General features: G+C 49.7%; 4 non-coding genes across 4 annotated transcripts; all 4 read left to right on the plus strand.

The window, feature by feature from the left end:
* The first annotated feature begins 2,574 nt into the window (after nucleotides 1–2,574).
* Nucleotides 2,575–2,765, plus strand: LOC119955341. The gene has a single exon (XR_005458442.1). It is a non-coding gene; the product is annotated as a U2 spliceosomal RNA (small nuclear RNA).
* A 3,016-nt stretch (nucleotides 2,766–5,781) lies between these two features.
* Nucleotides 5,782–5,972, plus strand: LOC119955342. The gene has a single exon (XR_005458443.1). It is a non-coding gene; the product is annotated as a U2 spliceosomal RNA (small nuclear RNA).
* Nucleotides 5,973–8,985: 3,013 nt separating this feature from the next.
* LOC119955340 lies at nucleotides 8,986–9,176 on the plus strand. The gene has a single exon (XR_005458441.1). It is a non-coding gene; the product is annotated as a U2 spliceosomal RNA (small nuclear RNA).
* A 7,357-nt stretch (nucleotides 9,177–16,533) lies between these two features.
* Nucleotides 16,534–16,724, plus strand: LOC119955353. Its single transcript, XR_005458450.1, has one exon. It is a non-coding gene; the product is annotated as a U2 spliceosomal RNA (small nuclear RNA).
* Nucleotides 16,725–24,664: the final 7,940 nt, after the last annotated feature.

Here is a 24,664-nt window from a genome sequence, read left to right on the forward strand (position 1 = left end):
TTCAAATCCATCAAGTTCACGGGCACACTGCGGACCAGGACAGCTTCCTCAGCCCTGCAACTGTGCAAAAGTTTGCGAGCACCACCGCATGCTGGCGAACATTGAACAGCTCGAACACCCAACTGTATAGACTCTGGACTCTGAGACTGGTAAATCTACCTTTTTAAAATGGGATTTTAAATTGCAGCCATTAATCTGCGAAGCATTAAAGATACTTTGCGGTGTGTAGCCACACTCGGCTACTTAGCAAATGTGAGAGCCGACCTACTGTTCCTGCAGGAGTGTGGGATTCTACACCTCAGCAACTACAGGCGCTGGTTGAGCTGGTAGTCCCATGGGCCATCCAGCTGGTCAGGAGGAAACGATTGTCGTTCCTCTGGCCTGGGTAGTCTGCTGCGGGAGGCAACTTCACCATCTCCGGCGTTAAGGAGGTAGTGGGCGGACGCCTCCTCGTAGAAGACATCAACTACAAATACGCCCCACTCAGACTCATTAATGTGTGTGCCCCGGCCGTAAAGAGTGAGCGGCTGGCAGTACTTCAGCAACTCCCACTGCTGTTGGCCACTTAAAAGCCGGTCATTCTGGGTGGTGACTTCAACTGGATCATCGATGCAGCTGGATGATCTGGCAGAGCCAACAGCAAACTAGACGCTACGTGCAGACTCCTGATGGAAACGGTAAAAGACGACAAGCTGCTCGACGTCTTCAGCAATCCTGCAGACGGAGCGCAGCGTAGATACACGTGGTCACGCCAGACGGGTCCGTCCGCTCAAGGGTAGACTTCTTCTTTGTGTCCTGTGCTTTCACGGTCAGGTCCACCGATGTCAAGCCGGTGTTCTTCTCTGACCACTGTCTCCTACTGGCCGACTGCCACCTGCAGAAAAGTCAGGCGCGGTCAGGGGGACATGGAAGCTTAATGTGAAACTGTTGACTCCAGAGAACCTCGAGGAACTGAAAGAAAGGTATGGAGAATTTGCTCCGCTGCAGTCGATGGGGGTTGATGTCAAGGAAGATCTCCAAGAGGTTAAGAGCCAGCGAGCCTCGCTCTATACCTCAGAGGCCTGCAAGGTTATCTTCCGTTCCAGAGTCTGCTCCGCGCTTGCTCTTCTTTTTCCAAAAGGTGCACAGAGAGACCTCTGTGATTAGCAGCCTGAAGGAAGAAGATGGCTCTGTAAAGTCATCGGCAGTCTGGCATCCTGAGGATCAGCAAATTATTTTCTGCCGGACTGTACGAACAATTGGAGTTCATGTGACCCTTCTACAGAACTGGCGAGGGATAGAAAAGTAATAATTATATAGTTGCAGAGGTGGGTGGGGCAGAATGGGAGGTCAGGGGTAGGCCAGAGCTAAGGAGAGATTGACAAAGATGTCATGGTCATGAGACAAGTGGGGTGTTCATGGTGTCATCGAGGACTGGGGAAGTGTTTTAGCTGTACAAAGGTGAGAGATATCAGAATGTATTAATAGGAGAACAGAGGTCAGTGCTCAGTGAGAGCACTGTGGGAGAGGGGTGGGGTTGTATTGGGACAAGTAAAGGGAACCAAGAAAACACAAAAAATGTATTTTGAAAAGTTGGGAGGAAGTGATATTTGTGAATGGCAGGCACGCATCATCATCGGGGAAAAGGCATGCAAAGTAATTGAGAGAGGTAGAAAAAAATCAGTCAGAAGAAGGACATGAAATAAACATTCCAGAATGGAGGTGCAGGAAACAGACAAAGTAGAAATGAAGAGAAAATAACTTGGTAGAATTCTGAATGATCAGAGAAAATGCTGGAAAAACACAGCAGACGCAAAAGGAACAAAACAACCCACACTCTGCAGTGTCCCTATACCTCCATTCCTCCTTCCAGGAGCTGGCAGGACTGCCAAATACATCCCCAGCACTCCTATTTTTAAGAGCACAGCACGAGTGGTTAGAATCTGCAATGCACTGCCTGAGAGTTTCAACAATAAGAAGTCTTCCAACACCAGGTTAAAGTCCAACAGGTTTGTTTCAAATGACTAGCTTTCGGAACACTGCTCCTTCCTAAGATGCTCCGAAAGCTCGTGGTTTGAAACAAACCTATTGGATTTGAACCTGGTGTTGTAATACTTCTTACTGTGCTCACCCCGGTTCAACGCCCGCATCTCCACGTCATGAGAGAGAGTTTCAAGCCGGCCTTTCAAAAGACAATGGGATAATTATCAGAAGGGAAAATATTTGCAGGGCTATGGGAAAAGGCAGGGCGAGTGGCACCAGGCGAGTTGGTTGCTGCTGCTGCAGGCAAGTGTTTTCAAAAGCTTGCTCAGCAGCAACCGCCTGTGACAGTGACGTGCCTGTGGATAGGCTCCGCCCTCTCCCATCTGATTGGTGGCGACCTGGTCATCTACATAACTGTCATGCAGTCGGCTAAAAAAGGGGGGAGAGAGGCAAGTTCTGTCAATATGAATCTCCTGTCCCAATAAGAACGGCCAAGAGCAATAATTCAAGAATGAAAGTGTCAGTGTTTACATCGAAAAGGCTTTGAATGGTGTCAGCCTGCTGTAAAAGAGGGAAGGCATATGGCACTTGGGCAACTCAAAACTATAGGGCATCGCTTCTCGGCCTTTTGGCTAAGATCAAGTGTAGTTTCTGTTCTTTTCAGTTTAATATCTGGAACGTCCCTGATCTGGAGACCATATATTAAATTGATTTTTAGAGCAGGGAAATGGAATAGGGGCTTGCTCTGTCCATTCCACGCATCAACCTGGTATTGCAGTACCTCCATGAATGGTGCACACCACCCCTCCATGGGGAATTTCAAACTCAAAAAATAGATTGCACATATCGGTTGCAACTTTGTCTTTTTTCACTTATGCTCCCATTGCTGCATCTCTATGCTGCTCTCAGCTTCTGCTTTACGCCTAACACCAGTATACTTTACGCTCAACCTTTCACCTATGGCTGCAGCGGCATCCCCACCACCAGGCCACCAACTGACAATCACAGTCCCACTTACACTCAACAAGTCGCAACCACACTCGCCTGTCCACAATTTCTTCCAACCTCTCATCGATGGGAATAGCAATGTCACCAACGGCCACCAAATGCCGCGTATTGAAAACAAGGTCACAGTCCAGCCAAAGAAACAAAGAAGCAGCAACAACACAAGCGGAAACCGGCCTGCAACCCCAACACACACTGACCGCCACGACGGTCAGCAGGGTTACAATACCCCCCCCCCCAATTCAAATCCATCAAGTTCACGGGCACACTGCGGACCAGGACAGCTTCCTCAGCCCTGCAACTGTGCAAAAGTTTGCGAGCACCACCGCATGCTGGCGAACATTGAACAGCTCGAACACCCAACTGTATAGACTCTGGACTCTGAGACTGGTAAATCTACCTTTTTAAAATGGGATTTTAAATTGCAGCCATTAATCTGCGAAGCATTAAAGATACTTTGCGGTGTGTAGCCACACTCGGCTACTTAGCAAATGTGAGAGCCGACCTACTGTTCCTGCAGGAGTGTGGGATTCTACACCTCAGCAACTACAGGCGCTGGTTGAGCTGGTAGTCCCATGGGCCATCCAGCTGGTCAGGAGGAAACGATTGTCGTTCCTCTGGCCTGGGTAGTCTGCTGCGGGAGGCAACTTCACCATCTCCGGCGTTAAGGAGGTAGTGGGCGGACGCCTCCTCGTAGAAGACATCAACTACAAATACGCCCCACTCAGACTCATTAATGTGTGTGCCCCGGCCGTAAAGAGTAAGCGGCTGGCAGTACTTCAGCAACTCCCACTGCTGTTGGCCACTTAAAAGCCGGTCATTCTGGGTGGTGACTTCAACTGGATCATCGATGCAGCTGGATGATCTGGCAGAGCCAACAGCAAACTAGACGCTACGTGCAGACTCCTGATGGAAACGGTAAAAGACGACAAGCTGCTCGACGTCTTCAGCAATCCTGCAGACGGAGCGCAGCGTAGATACACGTGGTCACGCCAGACGGGTCCGTCCGCTCAAGGGTAGACTTCTTCTTTGTGTCCTGTGCTTTCACGGTCAGGTCCACCGATGTCAAGCCGGTGTTCTTCTCTGACCACTGTCTCCTACTGGCCGACTGCCACCTGCAGAAAAGTCAGGCGCGGTCAGGGGGACATGGAAGCTTAATGTGAAACTGTTGACTCCAGAGAACCTCGAGGAACTGAAAGAAAGGTATGGAGAATTTGCTCCGCTGCAGTCGATGGGGGTTGATGTCAAGGAAGACCTCCAAGAGGTTAAGAGCCAGCGAGCCTCGCTCTATACCTCAGAGGCCTGCAAGGTTATCTTCCGTTCCAGAGTCTGCTCCGCGCTTGCTCTTCTTTTTCCAAAAGGTGCACAGAGAGACCTCTGTGATCAGCAGCCTGAAGGAAGAAGATGGCTCTGTAAAGTCATCGGCAGTCTGGCATCCTGAGGATCAGCAAATTATTTTCTGCCGGACTGTACGAACAATTGGAGTTCATGTGACCCTTCTACAGAACTGGCGAGGGATAGAAAAGTAATAATTATATAGTTGCAGAGGTGGGTGGGGCAGAATGGGAGGTCAGGGGTAGGCCAGAGCTAAGGAGAGATTGACAAAGATGTCATGGTCATGAGACAAGTGGGGTGTTCATGGTGTCATCGAGGACTGGGGAAGTGTTTTAGCTGTACAAAGGTGAGAGATATCAGAATGTATTAATAGGAGAACAGAGGTCAGTGCTCAGTGAGAGCACTGTGGGAGAGGGGTGGGGTTGTATTGGGACAAGTAAAGGGAACCAAGAAAACACAAAAAATGTATTTTGAAAAGTTGGGAGGAAGTGATATTTGTGAATGGCAGGCACGCATCATCATCGGGGAAAAGGCATGCAAAGTAATTGAGAGAGGTAGAAAAAAATCAGTCAGAAGAAGGACATGAAATAAACATTCCAGAATGGAGGTGCAGGAAACAGACAAAGTAGAAATGAAGAGAAAATAACTTGGTAGAATTCTGAATGATCAGAGAAAATGCTGGAAAAACACAGCAGACGCAAAAGGAACAAAACAACCCACACTCTGCAGTGTCCCTATACCTCCATTCCTCCTTCCAGGAGCTGGCAGGACTGCCAAATACATCCCCAGCACTCCTATTTTTAAGAGCACAGCACGAGTGGTTAGAATCTGCAATGCACTGCCTGAGAGTTTCAACAATAAGAAGTCTTCCAACACCAGGTTAAAGTCCAACAGGTTTGTTTCAAATGACTAGCTTTCGGAACACTGCTCCTTCCTAAGATGCTCCGAAAGCTCGTGGTTTGAAACAAACCTATTGGATTTGAACCTGGTGTTGTAATACTTCTTACTGTGCTCACCCCGGTTCAACGCCCGCATCTCCACGTCATGAGAGAGAGTTTCAAGCCGGCCTTTCAAAAGACAATGGGATAATTATCAGAAGGGAAAATATTTGCAGGGCTATGGGAAAAGGCAGGGCGAGTGGCACCAGGCGAGTTGGTTGCTGCTGCTGCAGGCAAGTGTTTTCAAAAGCTTGCTCTGCAGCAGCCGTCTGTGACAGTGACGTGCCTGTGGATAGGCTCCGCCCTCTCCCATCTGATTGGTGGCGACCTGGTCATCTACATAACTGTCATGCAGTCGGCTAAAAAAGGCGGAGAGAGGCAAGTTCTGTCAATATGAATCTCCTGTCCCAATAAGAACGGCCAAGAGCAATAATTCAAGAATGAAAGTGTCAGTGTTTACATCGAAAAGGCTTTGAATGGTGTCAGCCTGCTGTAAAAGAGGGAAGGCATATGGCACTTGGGCAACTCAAAACTATAGGGCATTGCTTCTCGGCCTTTTGGCTAAGATCAAGTGTAGTTTCTGTTCTTTTCAGTTTAATATCTGGAACGTCCCTGATCTGGGGACCATATATTAAATTGATTTTTAGAGCAGGGAAATGGAATAGGGGCTTGCTCTGTCCATTCCACGCATCAACCTGATATTGCAGTACCTCCATGAATGGTGCACACCACTCCTCCATGGGGAATTTCAAACTCAAAAAATAGATTGCACATATCAGTTGCAACTTTGTCTTTTTTCACTTATGCTCCCATTGCTGCATCTCTATGCTGCTCTCAGCTTCTGCTTTACGCCTAACGCCAGTATACTTTACGCTCAACCTTTCACCTCTGGCTGCAGCGGCATCCCCACCACCAGGCCACCAACTGACAATCACAGTCCCACTTACACTCAACAAGTCGCAACCACACTCGCCTGTCCACAATTTCTTCCAACCTCTCATCGATGGGAATAGCAATGTCACCAACGGCCACCAAATGCCGCGTATCGAAAACAAGGTCACAGTCCAGCCAAAGAAACAAAGAAGCAGCAACAACACAAGCGGAAACCGGCCTGCAACCCCAACACACACTGACCGCCACGACGGTCAGCAGGGTTACAATACCCCCCCCCCCCAATTCAAATCCATCAAGTTCACGGGCACACTGCGGACCAGGACAGCTTCCTCAGCCCTGCAACTGTGCAAAAGTTTGCGAGCACCACCGCATGCTGGCGAACATTGAACAGCTCGAACACCCAACTGTATAGACTCTGGACTCTGAGACTGGTAAATCTACCTTTTTAAAATGGGATTTTAAATTGCAGCCATTAATCTGCGAAGCATTAAAGATACTTTGCGGTGTGTAGCCACACTCGGCTACTTAGCAAATGTGAGAGCCGACCTACTGTTCCTGCAGGAGTGTGGGATTCTACACCTCAGCAACTACAGGCGCTGGTTGAGCTGGTAGTCCCATGGGCCATCCAGCTGGTCAGGAGGAAACGATTGTCGTTCCTCTGGCCTGGGTAGTCTGCTGCGGGAGGCAACTTCACCATCTCCGGCGTTAAGGAGGTAGTGGGCGGACGCCTCCTCGTAGAAGACATCAACTACAAATACGCCCCACTCAGACTCATTAATGTGTGTGCCCCGGCCGTAAAGAGTGAGCGGCTGGCAGTACTTCAGCAACTCCCACTGCTGTTGCCACTTAAAAGCCGGTCATTCTGGGTGGTGACTTCAACTGGATCATTGATGCAGCTGGATGATCTGGCAGAGCCAACAGCAAACTAGACGCTACGTGCAGACTCCTGATGGAAACGGTAAAAGACGACAAGCTGCTCGACGTCTTCAGCAATCCTGCAGACGGAGCGCAGCGTAGATACACGTGGTCACGCCAGACGGGTCCGTCCGCTCAAGGGTAGACTTCTTCTTTGTGTCCTGTGCTTTCACGGTCAGGTCCACCGATGTCAAGCCGGTGTTCTTCTCTGACCATTGTCTCCTACTGGCCGACTGCCACCTGCAGAAAAGTCAGGCGCGGTCAGGGGGACATGGAAGCTTAATGTGAAACTGTTGACTCCAGAGAACCTCGAGGAACTGAAAGAAAGGTATGGAGAATTTGCTCCACTGCAGTCGATGGGGGTTGATGTCAAGGAAGATCTCCAAGAGGTTAAGAGCCAGCGAGCCTCGCTCTATACCTCAGAGGCCTGCAAGGTTATCTTCCGTTCCAGAGTCTGCTCCGCGCTTGCTCTTCTTTTTCCAAAGGTGCACAGAGAGACCTCTGTGATCAGCAGCCTGAAGGAAGAAGATGGCTCTGTAAAGTCATCGGCAGTCTGGCATCCTGAGGATCAGCAAATTATTTTCTGCCGGACTGTACGAACAATTGGAGTTCATGTGACCCTTCTACAGAACTGGCGAGGGATAGAAAAGTAATAATTATATAGTTGCAGAGGTGGGTGGGGCAGAATGGGAGGTCAGGGGTAGGCCAGAGCTAAGGAGAGATTGACAAAGATGTCATGGTCATGAGACAAGTGGGGTGTTCATGGTGTCATCGAGGACTGGGGAAGTGTTTTAGCTGTACAAAGGTGAGAGATATCAGAATGTATTAATAGGAGAACAGAGGTCAGTGCTCAGTGAGAGCACTGTGGGAGAGGGGTGGGGTTGTATTGGGACAAGTAAAGGGAACCAAGAAAACACAAAAAATGTATTTTGAAAAGTTGGGAGGAAGTGATATTTGTGAATGGCAGGCACGCATCATCATCGGGGAAAAGGCATGCAAAGTAATTGAGAGAGGTAGAAAAAAATCAGTCAGAAGAAGGACATGAAATAAACATTCCAGAATGGAGGTGCAGGAAACAGACAAAGTAGAAATGAAGAGAAAATAACTTGGTAGAATTCTGAATGATCAGAGAAAATGCTGGAAAAACACAGCAGACGCAAAAGGAACAAACAACCCACACTCTGCAGTGTCCCTATACCTCCATTCCTCCTTCCAGGAGCTGGCAGGACTGCCAAATACATCCCCAGCACTCCTATTTTTAAGAGCACAGCACGAGTGGTTAGAATCTGCAATGCACTGCCTGAGAGTTTCAACAATAAGAAGTCTTCCAACACCAGGTTAAAGTCCAACAGGTTTGTTTCAAATGACTAGCTTTCGGAACACTGCTCCTTCCTAAGATGCTCCGAAAGCTCGTGGTTTGAAACAAACCTATTGGATTTGAACCTGGTGTTGTAATACTTCTTACTGTGCTCACCCCGGTTCAACGCCCGCATCTCCACGTCATGAGAGAGAGTTTCAAGCCGGCCTTTCAAAAGACAATGGGATAATTATCAGAAGGGAAATATTTGCAGGGCTATGGGAAAAGGCAGGGCGAGTGGCACCAGGCGAGTTGGTTGCTGCTGCTGCAGGCAAGTGTTTTCAAAAGCTTGCTCAGCAGCAACCGCCTGTGACAGTGACGTGCCTGTGGATAGGCTCCGCCCTCTCCCATCTGATTGGTGGCGACCTGGTCATCTACATAACTGTCATGCAGTCGGCTAAAAAAGGGGGAGAGAGGCAAGTTCTGTCAATATGAATCTTCTGTCCCAATAAGAACGGCCAAGAGCAATAATTCAAGAATGAAAGTGTCAGTGTTTACATCGAAAAGGCTTTGAATGGTGTCAGCCTGCTGTAAAAGGGGGAAGGCATACGGCACTTGGGCAACTCAAAACTATAGGGCATTGTTTCTCGGCCTTTTGGCTAAGATCAAGTGTAGTTTCTGTTCTTTTCAGTTTAATATCTGGAACGTTCCTGATCTGGGGACCATAGATTAAATTGATTTTTGGAGCAGGGAAATGGAATAGGGGCTTGCTCTGTCCATTCCACGCATCAACCTGGTATTGCAGTACCTCCATGAATGGTGCACACCACCCCTCCATGGGGAATTTCAAACTCAAAAAATAGATTGCACATATCAGTTGCAACTTTGTCTTTTTTCACTTATGCTCCCATTGCTGCATCTCTATGCTGCTCTCAGCTTCTGCTTTACGCCTAACGCCAGTATACTTTACGCTCAACCTTTCACCTCTGGCTGCAGCGGCATCCCCACCACCAGGCCACCAACTGACAATCACAGTCCCACTTACACTCAACAAGTCGCAACCACACTTGCCTGTCCACAATTTCTTCCAACCTCTCATCGATGGGAATAGCAATGTCACCAACGGCCACCAAATGCCGCGTATTGAAAACAAGGTCACAGTCCAGCCAAAGAAACAAAGAAGCAGCAACAACACAAGCGGAAACCGGCCTGCAACCCCAACACACACTGACCGCCACGACGGTCAGCAGGGTTACAATACCCCCCCCCCCAATTCAAATCCATCAAGTTCACGGGCACACTGCGGACCAGGACAGCTTCCTCAGCCCTGCAACTGTGCAAAAGTTTGCGAGCACCACCGCATGCTGGCGAACATTGAACAGCTCGAACACCCAACTGTATAGACTCTGGACTCTGAGACTGGTAAATCTACCTTTTTAAAATGGGATTTTAAATTGCAGCCATTAATCTGCGAAGCATTAAAGATACTTTGCGGTGTGTAGCCACACTCGGCTACTTAGCAAATGTGAGAGCCGACCTACTGTTCCTGCAGGAGTGTGGGATTCTACACCTCAGCAACTACAGGTGCTGGTTGAGCTGGTAGTCCCATGGGCCATCCAGCTGGTCAGGAGGAAACGATTGTCGTTCCTCTGGCCTGGGTAGTCTGCTGCGGGAGGCAACTTCACCATCTCCGGCGTTAAGGAGGTAGTGGGCGGACGCCTCCTCGTAGAAGACATCAACTACAAATACGCCCCACTCAGACTCATTAATGTGTATGCCCCGGCCGTAAAGAGTGAGCGGCTGGCAGTACTTCAGCAACTCCCACTGCTGTTGGCCACTTAAAAGCCGGTCATTCTGGGTGGTGACTTCAACTGGATCATCGATGCAGCTGGATGATCTGGCAGAGCCAACAGCAAACTAGACGCTACGTGCAGACTCCTGATGGAAACGGTAAAAGACGACAAGCTGCTCGACGTCTTCAGCAATCCTGCAGACGGAGCGCAGCGTAGATACACGTGGTCACGCCAGACGGGTCCGTCCGCTCAAGGGTAGACTTCTTCTTTGTGTCCTGTGCTTTCACGGTCAGGTCCACCGATGTCAAGCCGGTGTTCTTCTCTGACCACTGTCTCCTACTGGCCGACTGCCACCTGCAGAAAAGTCAGGCGCGGTCAGGGGGACATGGAAGCTTAATGTGAAACTGTTGACTCCAGAGAACCTCGAGGAACTGAAAGAAAGGTATGGAGAATTTGCTCCGCTGCAGTCGATGGGGGTTGATGTCAAGGAAGATCTCCAAGAGGTTAAGAGCCAGCGAGCCTCGCTCTATACCTCAGAGGCCTGCAAGGTTATCTTCCGTTCCAGAGTCTGCTCCGCGCTTGCTCTTCTTTTTCCAAAAGGTGCACAGAGAGACCTCTGTGATCAGCAGCCTGAAGGAAGAAGATGGCTCTGTAAAGTCATCGGCAGTCTGGCATCCTGAGGATCAGCAAATTATTTTCTGCCGGACTGTATGAAGAATTGAAGTTCATATGACCCTTCTACAGAACTGGCGAGGGATAGAAATGTAATAATTATATAGTTGCAGAGGTGGGTGGGGCAGAATGGAAGGTCAGGGGTAGGCAGAGCTAAGGAGAGATTGACAAAGATGTCATGGTCATGAGACAAGTGGGGTGTTCATGGTGCCATCGAGGACTGGGGAAGTGTTTTATCTGTACAAAGGTGAGAGATATCAGAATGTATTAATAGGAGAACAGAGGTCAGTGCTCAGTGAGAGCACTGTGGGAGAGGGGTGGGGTTGTATTGGGACAAGTAAAGGGAACCAAGAAAACACAAAAAATGTATTTTGAAAAGTTGGGAGGAAGTGATATTTGTGAATGGCAGGCACGCATCATCATCGGGGAAAAGGCATGCAAAGTAATTGAGAGAGGTAGAAAAAAATCAGTCAGAAGAAGGACATGAAATAAACATTCCTGAATGGAGGTGCGGGAAACAGACAAAGTAGAAATGAAGAGAAAATAACTTGGTAGAATTCTGAATGATCAGAGAAAATGCTGGAAAAACACAGCAGACGCAAAAGGAACAAAACAACCCACACTCTGCAGTGTCCCTATACCTCCATTCCTCCTTCCAGGAGCTGGCAGGACTGCCAAATACATCCCCAGCACTCCTATTTTTAAGATGTGGAGATGCCGGCGTTGGACTGGGGTGAGCACAGTAAGAAGTCTTACAACACCAGGTTAAAGTCCAACCGGTTTGTTTCAAACACGAGCTTTCGGAGCACGGCTCCTTCTTCAGGTGAATGGAAAGGCTTGTTCCAGAAATGTTTATATAGACACAGTCAGAGATGCCCCGGAATGCGAGCACCTGCAGGCAATGAAATCATCAAAGATGCAGAGAGAGAGGTAACTCCAGGTTAAAGAGGTGTGAATTGTCCCAAGCCAGTTCAGTCGGTAGGCCTCTGCAAGTCCAGGCTTGTTGGTGGGGGCCGAATGTAATGCGACATGAATCCCAGATCCCGGTTGAGTCCGCATTCATGCGTGCGGAACTTAGCTATAAGTTTTTGCTCAGCAATTTTGCGTTGTCGCGTCTCCTGAAGGCCTCCTTGTAGAATGCTGACCCGGAGATCAGAGGCTGAATGTCCTTGACTGCTGAAGTGTTCCCCAACTGGAAGGGAACAGTCCTGCCTGTTGATAGTCGCACGATACCCGTTTATTCGTTGTCGCAGTGTCTGCATGGTCTCGCCAATGTACCACGCTTCGGGACATCCTTTCCTGCAGCGTATGAGGTAGACTACATTGGTCGAGTCGCACGAGTATGCGCCGCGTACCTGGTGGGTGGTGTTTCCACGTGTAATGGTGGTGTCCATGTCGATGATCTGGCATGTCTTGCAGAGATTACCCTGGCAGGGTTTTGTGGTGTTGTGGTTGCTGTTCTGAAGGCTGGGTAATTTGCTGCAAACAATGGTTTGTTTGAGGTTGCGCGGTTGTTTGAAGGCCAGTAGTGGGGGTGTGGGGATGACCTTGGCAAGATGTCCATCCTCGCTGATGATGTGTTGGAGGCTGCGAAGAAGATGTCGTAGTTTCTCCGCCCCAGGAAAGTACTGGACGACGAAGGGTACTCTGTCAGTGGTGTCCCGTGTTTGTCTTCTGAGGAGGTCGGTGCGGTTTTTTTGCTGTGGCGCGGTGGAACTGTCGATCAATGAGTCGAGCGCCATATCCCGTTCGTACGAGGGCATCTTTCAGCATCTGTAGGTGTCTGTTGCGCTCCTCCTTGTCTGAGCAGATCCTGTGTATACGGAGGGCTTGTCCATAGGGGATGGCTTCTTTAATGTGTTTCGGGTGAAAGCTGGAGAAGTGGAGCATCGTGAGATTATCTGTGGGCTTCCGGGGCATCTCTGACTGTGTCTATATAAACATTTCTGGAACAAGCCTTTCCATTCACCTGAAGAAGGAGCCGTGCTCCGAAAGCTCGTGTTTGAAACAAACCGGTTGGACTTTAACCTGGTGTTGTAAGACTTCTTACTGTGCTCACCCCAGTCCAACGCCGGCATCTCCACATCATGGCTACCATTGACACCGCAAACTGCCGGCTCAAAGTGGAGAGGATCTCCAGGAAGATCGCGCATATAGACACTGACATTCAGTTTCTACAAAGATGCAAAAAAGCAGACAAGATCCCGAAAGGACTACAGATCAAAAACCCACTCAAGTCGACTTACAACACAGACTACGCTGAAAGACTCTGCCACCGCACCTCTGTCACACTCCTCAAACACCTCGTACACCAACTCTACAGCAGTCGACGCAACCTGGAAACCAAGAGAGAGGCCATATTCTCAACTTGCGCTCAGGACACAGCAGACCAGCTGCGGAACACCGCCAAACAGATGAGACAGCAATACTATGCCACCTACATGCACACCAAGAACAGGAAGCTTGAGAAACTTGGCATCACCACCAGCAGCAATCAAGCTTCTCCCGGTACAACAGTCGAAAACAATACAGGGAAATCCATTGTCAACTTGTCAGACTACACCCTTCAACCAGACGAAATCGAAGTCCTCAGCAGAGGGCTCAATTTCTGCACCACCACCAAAATGGACCCCATCAGTCTCGCGGCAGATACGGAGGAATTCATCAGGCGAATGAGGCTCCGGGAATTCTTCCACAGACCCCAAGAGGCCGACAGCGAACCCAGGGACACGACCAATGAACCGGAACAGCAGACCGCGAGATCTGCAGTGCAGCAACCGAAAAGGAAAGAGTCAAATTGGACCCCTCCGGAAGGCCGCGCCCTAGACTCGACATGTATGCTCAAGCCGTCAGAAGTCGTGTCAATGCCAGATTCATCACTCGCAATCACAAGGCAGCCTCAAACGTCACCCAAGCACAACGCAACGCCATCCGCACTCTCAAGACCAACCGCAACATCGTCATCAAACCAGCAGACAAAGGAGGGGCCACCGTCATACTGAACAGAACAGACTACTGCAAAGAAGTATACCGACAACTCGACAACCAGGAACACTACAGGCAGTTACCCGCAGATCCAACCAAGGAACACATCCGCCAACTCAGCAGACTGATCAAGACCTTAGATCCAGACCTTCAGAACACCCTACGTGCTCTCATCCCACGTAATCCCCGCATTGGAGATCTCTACTGCCTCCCGAAAATACACAAGGCCAACACACCAGGCCGTCCTATCGTTTCAGGCAATGGGACCCTGTGTGAGAACCTCTCTGGCCACATCGAGGGCATCTTGAAACCCATCGTACAAGGTACACCCAGCTTCTGTCGCGACACGACGGACTTCCTACAGAAACTCAGCACCCATGGACCAGTTGAACCAGGAACATTCCTCGTCACAATGGATGTCTCGGCACTCTACATCAGCATCCCCCATGACGACGGCATTGCTGCAACAGCCTCAGTCCTCAACACCGACAACTGCCAATCTCCAGACGCAATTCTGCAACTCATCCGTTTCATTCTAGACCACAACGTCTTCACCTTCGACAACAAATTCTTCATCCAGACGCACGGAACAGCCATGGGGACCAAATTTGCACCTCAATATGCCAACATCTTCATGCACAAGTTTGAACAGGACTTCCTCACCACACAGGACTTTCAACCGATGCTATACACCAGATACATCGATGACATTTTTTTCCTTTGGACCCACGGCGAGACATCACTGAAACGACTACACGATGACATCAATAAGTTCCATCCCACCATCAAACTCACCATGGACTATTCTCCAAATTCAGTTCCATTCTTGGACACACTCGTCTCCATCAAGGACGGTCACCTCAGCACCTCGCTTTACCGCAAGCCCACAGATAATCTCACGATGCTCCACTTCTCCAGCTTTCACCCGAAACACATTAAAGAAGCCATCCCCTATGGACAAGCCCTCCGTATACACAGGATCTGCTCAGACAAGGAGGAGCGCAACAGACACCTACAGATGCTGAAAGATGCCCTCGTACGAACGGGATATGGCGCTCGACTCATTGATCGACAGTTCCACCGCGCCACAGCAAAAAACCGCACCGACCTCCTCAGAAGACAAACACGGGACACCACTGACAGAGTACCCTTCGTCGTCCAGTACTTTCCTGGGGCGGAGAAACTACGACATCTTCTTCGCAGCCTCCAACACATCATCAGCGAGGATGGACATCTTGCCAAGGTCATCCCCACACCCCCACTACTGGCCTTCAAACAACCGCGCAACCTCAAACAAACCATTGTTTGCAGCAAATTACCCAGCCTTCAGAACAGCAACCACAACACCACAAAACCCTGCCAGGGTAATCTCTGCAAGACATGCCAGATCATCGACATGGACACCACCATTACACGTGGAAACACCACCCACCAGGTACGCGGCGCATACTCGTGCGACTCGACCAATGTAGTCTACCTCATACGCTGCAGGAAAGGATGTCCCGAAGCGTGGTACATTGGCGAGACCATGCAGACACTGCGACAACGAATAAACGGGCATCGTGCGACTATCAACAGGCAGGACTGTTCCCTTCCAGTTGGGGAACACTTCAGCAGTCAAGGACATTCAGCCTCTGATCTCCGGGTCAGCATTCTACAAGGAGGCCTTCAGGAGACGCGACAACGCAAAATTGCTGAGCAAAAACTTATAGCTAAGTTCCGCACGCATGAATGCGGACTCAACCGGGATCTGGGATTCATGTCGCATTACATTCGGCCCCCACCAACAAGCCTGGACTTGCAGAGGCCTACCGACTGAACTGGCTTGGGACAATTCACACCTCTTTAACCTGGAGTTACCTCTCTCTCTGCATCTTTGATAATTTGATTGCCTGCAGGTGCTCGCATTCCGGGGCATCTCTGACTGTGTCTATATAAACATTTCTGGAACAAGCCTTTCCATTCACCTGAAGAAGGAGCCGTGCTCCGAAAGCTCGTGTTTGAAACAAACCGGTTGGACTTTAACCTGGTGTTGTAAGACTTCTTACTGTCCTATTTTTAAGAGCACAGCACGAGTGGTTAGAATCTGCAATGCACTGCCTGAGAGTTTCAACAATAAGAAGTCTTCCAACACCAGGTTAAAGTCCAACAGGTTTGTTTCAAATGACTAGCTTTCGGAACACTGCTCCTTCCTAAGATGCTCCGAAAGCTCGTGGTTTGAAACAAACCTATTGGATTTGAACCTGGTGTTGTAATACTTCTTACTGTGCTCACCCCGGTTCAACGCCCGCATCTCCACGTCATGAGAGAGAGTTTCAAGCCGGCCTTTCAAAAGACAATGGGATAATTATCAGAAGGGAAAATATTTGCAGGGCTATGGGAAAAGGCAGGGCGAGTGGCACCAGGCGAGTTGGTTGCTGCTGCTGCAGGCAAGTGTTTTCAAAAGCTTGCTCAGCAGCAACCGCCTGTGACAGTGACGTGCCTGTGGATAGGCTCCGCCCTCTCCCATCTGATTGGTGGCGACCTGGTCATCTACATAACTGTCATGCAGTCGGCTAAAAAAGGGGGAGAGAGGCAAGTTCTGTCAATATGAATCTCCTGTCCCAATAAGAACGGCCAAGAGCAATAATTCAAGAATGAAAGTGTCAGTGTTTACATCGAAAAGGCTTTGAATGGTGTCAGCCTGCTGTAAAAGAGGGAAGGCATATGGCACTTGGGCAACTCAAAACTATAGGGCATCGCTTCTCGGCCTTTTGGCTAAGATCAAGTGTAGTTTCTGTTCTTTTCAGTTTAATATCTGAAATGTCCCTGATCTGGGGACCATATATTAAGTTGATTTTTAGAGCAGGGAAATGGAATAGGGGCTTGCTCTGTCCATTCCACGCATCAACCTGGTATTGCAGTACCTCCATGAATGGTGCACACCACCCCTCCATGGGGAATTTCAAACTCAAAAAATAGATTGCACATATCAGTTGCAACTTTGTCTTTTTTCACTTATGCTCCCATTGCTGCATCTCTATGCTGCTCTTACGCCTAACACCAGTATACTTTACGCTCAACCTTTCACCTATGGCTGCAGCGGCATCCCCACCACCAGGCCACCAACTGACAAACACTGTCCCACTTACACTCAACAAGTCGCAATGACACTCGCCTGTCCACAATTTCTTCCAACCTCTCATCAATGGGAATAGCAACGTCACCAACGGCCACCAAATGCCGCGTATTGAAAACAAGGTCACAGTCCAGCCAAAGAAACAAAGAAGCAGCAACAACACAAGCGGAAACCGGCCTGCAACCCCAACACACACTGACCGCCACGACGGTCAGCAGGGCTACACTACCGCTCCCCCCCCCCCCCCCCCCCCAATGCACATCCATCAAGTTCACGGGCACAATGCGCACCAGGACAGCTTCCTCAGCCCTGCAACTGTGCAAAAGTTTGCGAGCACCACCGCATGCTGGCGAACATTGAACAGCTCGAACACCCAACTGTATAGACTCTGGACTCTGAGACTGGTAAATCTACCTTTTTAAAATGGGATTTTAAATTGCAGCCATTAATCTGCGAAGCATTAAAGATACTTTGCGGTGTGTAGCCACACTCGGCTACTTAGCAAATGTGAGAGCCGACCTACTGTTCCTGCAGGAGTGTGGGATTCTACACCTCAGCAACTACAGGCGCTGGTTGAGCTGGTAGTCCCATGGGCCATCCAGCTGGTCAGGAGGAAACGATTGTCGTTCCTCTGGCCTGGGTAGTCTGCTGCGGGAGGCAACTTCACCATCTCCGGCGTTAAGGAGGTGGTGGGCGGACGCCTCCTCGTAGAAGACATCAACTACAAAAACTCCCCACTCAGACTCATTAATGTGTATGCCCCGGCCGTAAAGAGTGAGCGGCTGGCAGTACTTCAGGAACTCCCACTGCTGTTGGTCACTTCCAAGCCGGTCATTCAGGGTGGTGACTTCAACTGGATCATCGATGCATCTGGATGATCTGGCAGAGCCAACAGCAAACTAGACGCTACGTGCAGACTCCTGATGGAAACGGTAAAAGACGACAAGCTGCTCGACGTCTTCAGCAATCCTGCAGACGGAGCACAGCGTAGATACACATGGTCACGCCAGACGGGTCCGTCCGCTCCAGGGTAGACTTCTTCTTTGTGTCCTGTGCTTTCACGGTCAGGTCCACCGATGTCAAGCCGGTGTTCTTCTCTGACCACTGTCTCCTACTGGCCGACTGCCACCTGCAGAAAAGTCAGGCGCGGTCAGGGGGACATGGAAGCTTAATGTGAAACTGTTGACTCCAGAGAACCTCGAGGAACTGAAAGAAAAGTATGGAGAATTTGCTCCGCTGCAGTCGATGGGGGTTGATGTCAAGGAGGATCTCCAAGAGGTTAAGAGCCAGCGAGCCTCACTCTATACCTCAGAGGCCTGCAAGGTTATCTTCCGTTCCAGAGTCTGCTCCGCGCTTGCTCTTCTTTTTCCAAAAGGTGCACAGAGAGACCTCTGTGATCAGCAGCCTGAAGGAAGAAGATGGCTCTGTAAAGTCATCGGCAGTCTGGCATCCTGAGGATCAGCAAATTATTTTCTGCCGGACTGTATGAAGAATTGGAGTTCATGTGACCCTTCTACAGAACTGGCGAGGGATAGAAATGTAATAATTATATAGTTGCAGAGGTGGGTGGGGCAGAATGGAAGGTCAGGGGTAGGCAGAGCTAAGGAGAGATTGACAAAGATGTCATGGTCATGAGACAAGTGGGGTGTTCATGGTGCCATCGAGGACTGGGGAAGTGTTTTAGCTGTACAAAGGTGAGAGATATCAGAATGTATTTTTTTTAATAAACAATTTTATTGAGGTAGTTTTTGGCTTTATAAACAGTTACAGACATCATCAGAAAGGAAGCAAAAAAGGCAAAAATGTGCAAACATCCACATACTTTCAATACTTCCACCATAACATATTGCACAAGCCCGCTCCCCTCCCACCGGTACTACCCGCCATATTTTCCCTCCTACTCTACTCTACCCCCCCTCCACGAGTCCCTCCACGCCAATAATATTCGGCGCCGGGCTATCAGGGATGCAAAGGCCAACACATCGGCCTCTTTCTCCCCCTGGACGCCCGGGTCTTCCGAAACCCCAAAAATTGCCACCCCTGGACTCATCACCACCCTTGTTTTTAGCACCTGGGACATGACCCCCGCAAATCCCTCCCAGTACCCCCTCAGCTCAGGGCATGCCCAGAACATGTGAACATGGTTCGCTGGTCCTCCCGCGCACCTAGCGCATTTGTCCTCTATCCTGAAAAATTTGCTCATCTGAGCCACCGTCACATGGGCCCGGTGAACGACCTTAAATTGGATCAGCCCGAGCCTAGCACATGTCGCGGTCGAGTTTACCCTACTCAGGGCCTCTGCCCACAGCCCATCCTCCATTTCCCCGCCTATCTCCTTCTCCCATTTAAGTTTCAGTTCCTCTGTCTGGGACCCTTCCTCCCTCATGAGCACCTTATAAATACCCGAGACTCTACACTCCCCTTCGTCCCTCCCAGAGACTATTCTGTCTAGGATCCCCATTGGCGGGAGGCGCGGGAAAGATGGGACCTGTCTACGAACAAAGTCCCGCAACTGTAGGTATCTAAAATCATTTCCCCTTACCAACCGAAATTTCTCCTCCAAGCTCCTCAAACTCGCGAAGCTCCCTTCCAGGAACATATCACCCACCCTTCCCGCCCCTGCTCGCCGCCATACTCGGAACCCCCCATCCATTCTGCCGGGGGCAAACCGATGGTTGTCGCTGATTGGCGCCCAGACCAAAGCCCCCATCTCCCCCACATGCCTCCTCCACTGGCCTCATATCCGCAGGGTCGCCACCACTACCGGGCTGGTGGTGTACTTGGCCGGCGGCAGCGGTAGAGGAGCCATGACCAGGGCTTCCAAACTGGAGCCCCTGCACGAAGCCGCCTCCACCCGCTCCCAAATAGACCCCGTACCCACCATCCACTTCCTTATCATAGCGATGTTGGCCGCCCAATAATAATTGACCAGACTCGGCAAAGCCAGCCCTCCCTCGCTGCGGTTCCTCTCCAACATCGCCTTCTTCACCCGCGGAGACTTTCCCGCTCAGACAAAGCTCATGATCAGCCCGTTAACTCTTTTGAAGAAGGACTGTGGGATAAAGATCGGGAGGCACTGAAAAATAAACAAAAATCGAGGGAGGATTGTCATCTTTACAGTCTGCACCCTCCCTGCCAGCGACAGTGGGAGTGCATCCCATCTCCGAAACTCTCCCTTCATTTGCTCCACCACCCTGGCCAAATTTAACTTATGCAGCCTGCCCCAGTCTCGTGCCACCTGGATTCCCAAATACCGGAAATTTTCCTCAACTAGCCTAAACGGTAGCCCTCTCAATCTGTTCTCCTGGCCCCTTGCCTGGACCACAAACATTTCACTCTTGACCGTATTTAATTTGTATCCTGAGAACTGGCCGAACTCCCTCAGCATTCCCAGTATGGTTCCCATCCCGGCCACTGGGTCCGACACGTACAGGAGCAGATCGTCTGCATAAAGAGAAACCCGGTGTTCAACCCCGCCCCTCACCATCCCCTTCCAACCCTCTGCGGCTCTCAGCGCAATCGCCAGCGGCTCTATGGCCAGCGCAAACAGCAGCGGGGAGAGCGGGCAGCCCTGCCTGGCCCCTCGGTACAACCTAAAGTACTCTGACACTTCTCTGTTGGTCTTGACGCTGGCCCTCGGGGCCTGATATAATAATTTGATCCAATCCACCAATCCCTCCCCGAACCCAAACCGTCCGAGCACCACCCATAGATAGTCCCACTCCACCCGGTCAAAGGCCTTCTCGGCGTCCATTGCCACCACTACCTCCACCTCTCTACCCGCCTGGGGCATCATTATCACATTGAGCAATCTCCTCAGATTGGCCGCCAGCTGCCTACCTTTCACGAACCCCGTTTGATCCTCCCCAATCACCTCCGGTACACAGTCCTCCATTCTACCCGCCAGTACCTTTGCCAGGAGCTTGGCGTCTACATTAATCAGGGAGATTGGCCTGTAGGACCCACACACCTCCGGGTCTTTACCCCGCTTCAATATCAGAGATATGGTGGCTTGTAACATTGTCGGCGGCAGGGTCCCTCTGTCCCTTGCCTCATTGAAAACCCTCGCCAAGACCGGGCCCACCAGCTCAGAGAACTTCCTATAAAACTCTACTGGGTATCCATCCGGCCCCGGGGACTTCCCTGACTGCATGGCCTTTAGGTCCCCCAATAACACGCCTCCGTTTAAAGGCCGTGTGCTTAACACTGCTAGGCTCTGTGTGTGTATTTTCAGCTCGGGAGTCGCCAGGTGTCGTATAACACCTCACAAATATTCCAAGGTCAGGTTCAAAGTAATAAAACGATACACCGATTAGTAAGTTCCAAACGATTAGTATTTATTATTACAAATATAATAAATTCGCATGCCCACGCTAAGGGACTAAGCTACAACTAAACTAAGCAATCAGAATACTTAACTAAACAGGAACAGGCAAGGTCAGGGAGCTAGGCCTTCGTTTCGATCTTGTTCTGTAACCTTCAGAGAGTGTGCTGGTCGCTGGGGGTCTAGTGGGGCTGGTTCGCGTAGCGAGCGTCGTATTGTCACTTACGGTTCGGCGGCTGGTGCTCAATGGCTGGAGTCAGGATACAAGTCGAAGCTTTGGGTCGAAGTCAAAGCCGGAGCACGAAAACAACAGACAGGACCATGTGTGGGGGTCTATCTTTATAGGGCCCCAATGTCCGTGCCTTTTTTGGGGCGGGCTTTCACCTTCAGGTATCGATTGGATCAGATCCCAATCGATATCTTTTGAATTCCCCCAATGTGAGGGTCTCTCCTCGATGGAGGGGGCGGTCTCTATGGTGGATACTTCTGGTGCCGCTCTGTCTGGACATCCACTTAAAGTATCTATTCAAAACCCAAATGTTGCCATTGTGTGTGCCCAGATCTGGATTGCCTCATTAATATGCAAAGCGTTTTGCTATTAACACCTTTGGTTTGAGATCTTCCACCTGGCCAGAAACTAGTTTTGCTGCTTGCAAAATGCTAATCAGTCTTTGCAGACTGCTTGTCTTGGCTAAACTGCTTTTTCCCTGCAGTCTTAGCAGTTCTCCATCTTGTTAGCCCAGTGTCCATCTTAGGTGGCTACATTCCCTCCTTGTGATCCTCACAATCAAAAATATTGTGAAGGATCACCTATGCACGTTGCTTCGAGTGCTTCTGGGTGCCTTCTTTGTGTTCCCTGACCTCGGCAAGCTCCTGAGCGTCTACTCTGTCCTTGACTATGGGAAGAAAATTTTTTACCTGACATCTCTACTTGGCGCTATGTCAAAGGGGACATGCATTACCAAAAACCGGGAACCTCTACCTATCACAACTATCCTTATCTTACTTTAAACATTTCATTACAGACTAAACCTCATCCATTCATACCACATCACATAACATTTCCTGACTCGGCAGTCGAGTTCAGGACAATATAATACATGGGTATATTTTATTTTATTCACACAGTGCTTTTTATTCATTGAGGGGCTGGGGGGATTGGTGGAAACCGAAGATAGGAGATTGAACTCCATAGATGGTTGAGGGGCAGGAACGGGAGGCTCTCCTCTTCCACTTCCTCAACCTGAGGGTCTGTACGATGATGAAGAGGATTGCAATCACTAGCAGTGATTCAATCACATATGACATGGAGTACCATGTCATAACTTTTGTGCACCAGGTCTGAACCTCACTGATCAGAGCTGAGCACGGGGAAGTTGTTGTGAGTGAAACATTTATGGCGGGGGTTGTGGGGGAAACGTGTCTTGCTTTGACATAAACAAATACAACATTTAAGAGCAATAAGTAGGCTTCCATCATCTTCTCTTCGTTCTTTTTCTCTTCCTCCTGTATGGCTGATCCTTGCTGTGAACCCTTTTTCGTCCTTCGAAAGCTATGGGATCAAGCACAGTATCTGTCAATACAGTTTAATATCCGTACTTGTTAGTGTATCTGTCCTCTAATTCCAATTGACCCATTAAAATGACTGGCCAAGTCACACCCTGTGACTCCCCTCATTTTTTTTTTTTCAAAAGCGAATTTAATGGACACAATACACCTAACAACTTTTCTCCTGCGAGCCGTCTCGCAGGCTTTGCTCATTTACCATCCAAATGTTCCTGGATGTAAATAGCATGTGGGATGGCGGCCTAAGGGCTGCCTAACGAAAAATGAAAACAAATTGGAAACAAAAGGTCGAATGGGTTGCGTATGGGCCGCTACGGGTACGATTTGAATGGGATCCCCGGGTAGGGCGTGCTGTGCCATACCCGAGCTTGGCTGACCAAAGTGGGTTCTCAGACAGGGCGGGTCCTCAGTGCCGTTTGTCCACTGCCTGAGTAACCTGGAGTAAACGGGCAAGAATGTGTTTACCGTGGATTTGCAGCCTCTATTCGCCGAATAGAGGGGCACCTAAAAACAATGGAGGAGCCAAGATGCTCCTTTTGAAAAATGAGCTGGGCTTCAGACATTTTAGCCGATAAGGTGAGCTGCTCACCATAGAAAGTTCTCAGAGGTTTCTGCAGACAAACTAAAGTGCGTGCGAGGTGGTCACAATCTTTTCAGCTGAAAAGAAGGTGTCCAGCCTCCAACTGAATCAATAACATTGAAACAAACAAACATAAACTGACAAACAGAAACATACGTGCAGGTTCCATCAGAAAGGACATCGCTTCCCTCAAGCGGTTCCTATTTTACATCATCTGGACACCTCACTTTTCCTCTGTCTCTGTGAACAGGGTCACAAAGGGGTTGCCGTATCGGGATTCAGACACCGTGTCGTCCTGCTCTCCCGGATCCCACACCCTTGTGTGGATCAGGCATGAAATCTTTGAATTATGTGAGCGGGGGTCACTTTCGTCGTTGCGGACAAGTCGGTACAAATTGTCCCTGTGCCAGAGTGTTGGGTCTAAAAGTGAATGGGTATTGTCGGGGTAGTCGGGGTCGGGTGGTGGGTCTGGGTTTTTAATGTAAGTGACTTCCATGGGGTCTCTGGAGTCGGGGTCATAGTCGCTGCAATGTGGGCTGTAGTGTGGTGTGCTGTGGCTGTCCTCAGAGTCAGTGTCTGTATCGCTGTCTCTGCTGCGGCAGCTTGTGGGCGTTTCGGGGCGTGGTCTGTCGTGGTCAGTGGGCGGAGTCGTGGGCGAGTCCGATGAAGAACTGGTCTGTGAGGGGGATGGTGGAAACGTGTCTCTAGTGGGTGGGGTGAGGTGTTCTGCTGCGTCTAGCAGGACATGGTGTGCATGGTTGGCCTGTGTTCCATATGCCTTTAACTGGTTGATATGGAACCACGCGGTCTTACCATTAGGATATTTTATCCTATAAACTGAGGGGCTAATTTTATCCGAAATTGAATATGGGCCGGAATATTTTGGTGCCAAAAAACTGCTGGGGTTGTATACAGATAGCATTACCTGTTGCCCAACCTGGAATTCTGTGGGGTGTACGGTCTTGTTAAAGCATGCTGTGCGTTGTCTACGCCGTTTCCCTAGTTGAACTGCGGCTGCGATCTGTGCAGACCTCACAGTCTCAACCAGGTCTTTAACCGTCTTTTCGTGTGTGAGGGCCGTCACTTCGGGGCTAGTCATGTCCAGTCCTAAAAGGAATTCTGTACCTTTCATAGGGCGTCCGGTCATGAGTGTGTGTGTTGTGTATCCTGTGGAAGTTGAAACTGTATTTCTGATGAACATGAGTGCAAATGGGAGCACTGAATCCCATGTGGAGTTGTTTTCTTGTACCATTTTTCTAAGTGTGGATTTTAGGGTCCTA

This window comes from Scyliorhinus canicula, chromosome 20 (genome assembly GCF_902713615.1).
Source record: "Scyliorhinus canicula chromosome 20, sScyCan1.1, whole genome shotgun sequence".
Lineage (NCBI taxonomy): Eukaryota > Metazoa > Chordata > Chondrichthyes > Carcharhiniformes > Scyliorhinidae > Scyliorhinus > Scyliorhinus canicula.